This window comes from Dryobates pubescens, chromosome 22, assembly GCF_014839835.1.
Source record: "Dryobates pubescens isolate bDryPub1 chromosome 22, bDryPub1.pri, whole genome shotgun sequence".
In the NCBI taxonomy this organism is placed as follows: Eukaryota; Metazoa; Chordata; class Aves; order Piciformes; family Picidae; genus Dryobates; species Dryobates pubescens.
The window spans coordinates 1,506,618-1,512,500 of NC_071633.1; the positions used below are offsets into that span (position 1 = coordinate 1,506,618).

Below are 5,883 nucleotides of genomic sequence, written 5' to 3' on the forward strand. Positions count from 1 at the left end.
GCTGGGGCCGGGCGCCCCGTGCCGGGGGCGTACAGCCAGGACCGTGTTCGCCGTGCAGCGGGGGCCAGCCGCGGCCGTGCTCGCCGTGTCGGCGGGGCTCGGCAGAACACCGCAGCTGACGGAACAGTGCGAGAGTTACGTGCGCACGATCACCCCGAGGAACGGGAACACTTGGGCTGGGACCAGCTACGCGAAGTTAGAAAGGGAACAGGCACTCGGCCGCGATCTGCTGCGCCTTAACGCGGCGTTTGGACTCGGTCCGTGCCCTCCCGGACCGCGCTTCCCTGCCCGGGTACCGGCGGGCTCCCGGTCCAGCGCACTCGGCAGAGGAAGCCCCGTCCACTGGTCTGCCCCACGGCTCCGGTGGGGACGGCGGCAGCTCGTACCGCAGGCGGGGCTGGGCTCGGCCAGGGGGTGACACGTTTCCGCTAGCACGCCGTAGCCGGGGCGCAGCCCCCCACGGGCCTCGTATCCTCGACACTCGGTGGCCTTTGCGCCCCTACTCCACCAAACCTGGGGGCACCAGGGAAGGGACAGCGAGCTCCGGGGGGGAGTCCCCTGGCCAGCGCTGCCTCTGCGGGACACCCTGGTGCCGCGGGTGGGGAACTCGCAGCCCACGTCCCGGCGCTGCCTCCCTCCGTGCGGCGCGGCTCCCTCCCGCGGCCCCCTGGTGGTACAGCCCGGCGCGCCCCACTCCGGTAGTCCAGCCCCGGGGCCGCTCCCCCCGCGTTCCCGAATGGTTCGCCCCACCCCTGCCCGCCAGTGGTTCGGTCCCACAGCTGCGCCTGCCGCCGCCGGCCCTTTCGTGACCCGGAAGTATTCCCGCAGCACTTCCGGTGCGAGGGGGCTTTCGTTGTGCGTCCAGGTACCCCGGCCCGGTTATGTGAGCGCTGGCGCCGCCTTCTTGCGTGAGTGCCAGGGGACGGAGGGCCTGGGGCGGCCGCCGGGGCCTGCTTGGGCGGAGCGGAGCACGGCGGGAGCCCGGCCGAGGCGGCGGCGGCGGGCCGGAGCTGCGCGGAGCGACCATCCCCCCGCCGCGGCGGGCCGCCGGCTCCGGAGGGGAACTGTCCCGCCGCGCTCGGGGCTGTGTTTAGTTCATTTCGCTCTTATAAGCGCGCCTATTTGTTGATGTATGGTCCGACTAACCGCTGCCCGGCGACTGCGGAAGGTGCGGCGGCGCTGCGCAGGAGCCGCCTCGGCCCGGCCTGGCCTTCTTTCGGGGATTCCAGGCTGTCCGGAGCCCGGTTCCTCACGGAAGCAGGCCCCTGGGGCATGAGGCGGCCGGGCAGGCGGGAAGGGCCCCGTGCTGGGGAGCGGTGCGGAGCAGAGTAGCTCCTGCAGAGAAGGTTTCATAAACAAACCCCAATGTTTCCGGCATGTCCCTCCCGCCCCTGCCCCGTCCCCCGCTCTGCGCTGCGGGCCTGAGCGCCTTCCGAGGAGTTCGGAACTCTTGCAGCCTTCTGCGCTGAAGCCTGCCGGCCTCGGCCAGCGGCCAGAAAGGAGATTTTCATGCAGATATTTGTTTTATTCCGCATTAGCTTGTTCCAGAAGCGCATTTAGGCTTAAAACCTTATCTTTGAAGGACCTGCCACGCTTCCTGATGGGTGTTGAAGCCGAGTGGTGCTCCTCCCTGGGTGCCCCATCTTTGCTAGCAGGGCGTGGGTGTGCTTTTTGTCCTTTAGTGCCTGATTTGCCTGTTGGTTGTTCCCTACCCGTGGCAGCGAAGTTGGAACTCGATGACCTTTAAGGTCTCTTTCAACCCTAATCACTCTGTGGCTGCATTGTTGCATTGTTGATGTGTTCGGTGTTTCTTGAAGGTCCTGCAAGTTGCCTTTTGTTATGGTTATGTCCCCCCCCCCCCCCCCCCCAAAATAATGCCTAAATGTGCAGGAGGTTTGTGGTTTGGGTTTTGGTGTTGCTGGAATTCTTCAGTGCTTGAGGTTTGGGATTTTTTTGTCTTGTTGCTCCAACTGTGCCCAGAAACAGGAGGGGAAGTTGGAGGGAAAGATGGGAATGGTGCTGAAAGAGAGCTCACCAGTAAGGGAGACTCCTCCTAGGAGAAGCAGCTTGAGAAGGAGCAGGGTGTGCAGTGCTGGAGGGTATTTGATTCCCAGCTGGGAAGGGAGCTGGTGGCTTCAGGGAGCTGCAGAGTGGGAATTTCCTTGGAATGCAGAGGTGCAAAGGCTCAGCTGCTGCTGCTTTGGCTGAGTTTCCACACTTCAGAAAGGACCTCAGCAGTTCCCCTGCATTGCTTTGTATTCCAGACTGCCCACAGAGTGCAAAGGCAGCGCTGGGGAAGCTCTGGGGGACAGGTTTTGCTCCTGGAATTTAAGGTGACTGAATTTAAGGCAAAGGTAGGATGGGGGAAGGAGAAGAGCTTCCCTTTCCTACCCTGGGATCACCTTTTTGTGCCGTGTTTGCTAGCTTCTCAGTCACTCACATGATGTAGATGGTTGGGTGGGCAGTTCTGGTGCTGGTGGGGAAGAGTTAATCCTTTTGTAACTTACACAGTGGAAAGCTGGATCTAAATTTAGACTTTGGAGGCTGTTTTTGAAGCTCTGAGTGCCTGCAGGATTGGCACTGGGCTGTAGGAGTCTCCTGCTCATCTGAACACTTTCTCTGCCCAGTTCTTCTTGCTTCTACCTTTGGAATGTGGTGGTGGCAGATAAAGTCACACCAGGCCCAGATGTGTTCCAGCTGGGCCCAGCCACGGGTTTTGTAGCTCCTATTTGCTTTTCTGTCAGTGTGGATGTGAAATTGGAAGCAAAGCCAAACTTTGGTGGTGGTTTGGTTTGGTTTTGCTCTCTCCCCAGAGGGCACTGAATGGTTTGGTCATTTTGGAAACCAAAAAAAACCCTAACCAACGACAGTTCAACAAAATAAATCCCAGAATGCCAGCGGGGGGGGCTGGAAGGGACCCCTGGGGCTCACCCAGCCCAACCCCCTGTGCCAGCAGGGCACCCCCAGCAGCTTGCCCAGCAGCACAGTGCCCAGGGGGGATTGGAAGGGACCTCTGGAGCTCACCCAGTCCAACCCCCTGCCCCAGCAGGGCACCCCCAGCAGCTTGCCCAGCAGCACAATGGCTGGGGGGGGTTGGAAGCTCTCCACCCCAGGAGACTCCACAACCTCTCTGGGCAACCTGCTCCAGGCCTCCAGCAGCCTCACACCAAACCACTTTCTCCTCCTGCTCAGCTCCAACCTCCTGGCTGCCACTCTGTGCCCCTTGCTGTCCCTTGCGCTGTCCCTGGGCACCCCTGAGCAGAGCCTGGCCCCAGCCTCTTGCCCCCCACAGCTCCTTTAGCTCTTGCTGAGCATTGCTCAGCTGCCCTCTGGGGCTGCTCTTCTGCAGGCTCTCAGCCCCAGGGCTCTCAGCCTTTGCTGCTCCCAGAGCTGCTCCAGGCCCCTCAGCAGCTCTGCAGCCTGCCCTGGGCTCTCTCCAGCAGTTCCCTGGCCCTCTGCAACTGGGGAGCCCAGACCTGGACACTGCTCCAGCTGTGGCCTCCCTAGGGCAGAGCAGAAGGGCAGGAGAACCTCCCTTGCCCTCCTGGCTACACTCTTCATGCACCCCAGGAGACCAGCGGCCTCCTTGGCCGGAAGAGGCAGACGAAGCAGCTGTGCCAAGGAGAAGTGAAAGCTGCTGGGTTTGCATAGTTAGCAGACACAAATTTAGTTCTGAGCACTCTTTGGAACTTGGCTGCTCAATAATTGCCATGAAATTGGATCAGCATCCAGCCCCCCCAGAGGCAGTCCAGCTGACCTCCTTCCTTCGCTTCTGCGCCGTCCTGCGCGTTCCCCAGGCACGCTGCAAGGAGATCCTGGGTCACCGAGCTCTGGGCCCTCCGAAGAGCTCCCGGGAGAGGCTGTGCCCGGGGCCCCTCTGTGCCCGGGGCCCCTCTGTGCCCGCGGCCCCTCTGTGCCCGCGGCCCCTCTGTGCCCGGGGCCCCTCTGTGCCCGGGGCCCCTCTGTGCCCGCGGCCCCTCTGTGCCCGCGGCCCCTCTGTGCCCGAGACTGAGAGAGGCCTGGGGGACGCTGGAGGAGATTGGGTGGAGGTGGACAGGGAGATCTGTGTGGCTGGAGGAGCTGCTGCGTAGGCAGCTCTGTTGGCTTCTAGTCACAGCGACAGAGAGGCCGGCAGTGTGCTGGGGGGGGAGGCCGGCAGGGGAGGCTGGCAGTGTGCTGGGGGGGGAGGCCAGCAGGGGAGGCCGGCAGTGTGCTGGGGGGGGGGGAGGCCAGCAGGGGAGGCCGGCAGTGTGCTGGGGGGGGGGGAGGCCAGCAGGGGAGGCCGGCAGTGCGCACTGGGGGGGGAGGCCTGCAGGGGGGGCCGGCAGTGTGCTGGGGGGGGAGGCCTGCAGGGGGGGCCGGCAGTGCACGCCGGGGGGGGAGGCCGGCAGGGGAGGCCAGCAGTGCGCACTGGGGGGGAGGCCGGCAGGGGAGGCTGGCAGTGCGCGTAGGGGGGGAGGCTGGCAGGGGAGGCTGGCAGTGTGCTGGGGGGGGAGGCCGGCAGGGGAGGCCGGCAGTGCACGCTGAGGGGGGAGGCTGGCAGTGTGCTGGGGGGGAGGCCGGCAGGGGAGGCCGGCAGTGCGCACTGGGGGGGAGGCTGGCAGTGCACGCCGGGGGGGGGAGGCTGGCAGGGGAGGCTGGCAGTGCGCGCTGAGGGGGGAGGCTGGCAGTGTGCGGGGGGGGGAGGCCGGCAGGGGAGGCTGGCAGTGCATGCCGGGGGGGGGAGGCTGGCAGTGCGCGCTGAGGGGGGAGGCTGGCAGGGGAGGCTGGCAGTGCGTGCTGAGGGGGGAGGCCGGCAGTGTGCTGGGGGGGAAGGCCAGCAGTGTGCTGGGGGGGAAGGCCAGCAGTGTGCTGGGGGGGGAGGCCGGGGGTGGAGGCTGGCAGTGCATGCCGGGGGGGGGAGGCCGGCAGCGCGCTGCCGGGGGAGGCTAGGAGTGGAGGCCAGCAGTGCGCACTGGGGGCGGGGGGGAGGCTGGCAGTGCGCTGGGGGGGAGGCCGGTTGTTCGTGCTGGGGAGGCTGGCAGTGCACTGGGGGGGAGGCCGGTTGTTCGCGCTGGGGAGGCTGGCAGTGCGCTGGGGGGGAGGCCGGGTGTTCGTGCTGGGGAGGCTGGCAGTGCACTGGGGGGGAGGCCGGTTGTTCGCGCTGGGGAGGCTGGCAGTGCACTGGGGGGGAGGCCGGTTGTTCGCGCTGGGGAGGCTGGCAGTGCACTGGGGGGGAGGCCGGTTGTTCGCGCTGGGGAGGCTGGCAGTGCGCTGGGGGCGGTGGCCCCTCTGGCGGTTGGGAGCCTGTCTCCTAGCTGGGACACACTCAGAGTACTTTGAAATCCTCTTCAGGCTGCCCTGGGGCTGGGAGCCTGCAGCAGAGCAGCCCCAGAGGGCAGCTGAGCAATGCTCAGCAAGAGCTAAAGGAGCTGTGGGGGGCAAGAGGCTGGGGCCAGGCTCTGCTCAGTGGTGCCCAGGGACAGCACAAGGGACAGCAAGGGGCACAGAGTGGCAGCCAGGAGGTTGGAGCTGAGCAGGAGGAGAAAGTTGTTTGGTGTGAGGCTGCTGGAGGCCTGGAGCAGGCTGCCCAGAGAGGTTGTGGAGTCTCCTGGGGTGGAGAGCTTCCAACCCCCCCCGGCTGCATTCCTGTGTGCCCTGCCCTGGGTCATCCTCCTTCGGCAGGGGGGTTGGGCTGGGAGGCCTGCAGAGGTCCTTTCCAACCTGCCGTTCGGTGCTGCTGTCTGTCGTGCTGAGCATCCTGGCTCATGACCAAATGTTTGCTGAGGTGCTTGGTGCATCCACTCTTGCTCTGGAGGAAACTCTGAACGTTCCCTGCTCGTAACTCCAGCTCAACCCTTGAAGAAACAGTTCTTCATTGCTCTTCGATGGTACAATTAAAAT

The 5,883-nt window shown here is 65.2% G+C and overlaps 1 protein-coding gene across 1 annotated transcript in view; it reads left to right on the top strand.

Annotated features, from left to right (window-relative positions):
- The first annotated feature begins 816 nt into the window (after positions 1 to 816).
- Positions 817 to 5,883, top strand: part of PHRF1 (PHD and ring finger domains 1) — a 62,319-nt gene continuing 57,252 nt past the window's right edge. Inside the window, exon 1 of the mRNA XM_054171999.1 lies at positions 817 to 908. The gene's annotated coding sequence lies outside the window, so the exon portion shown is untranslated. The remainder of the gene's footprint in view (positions 909 to 5,883) is intronic.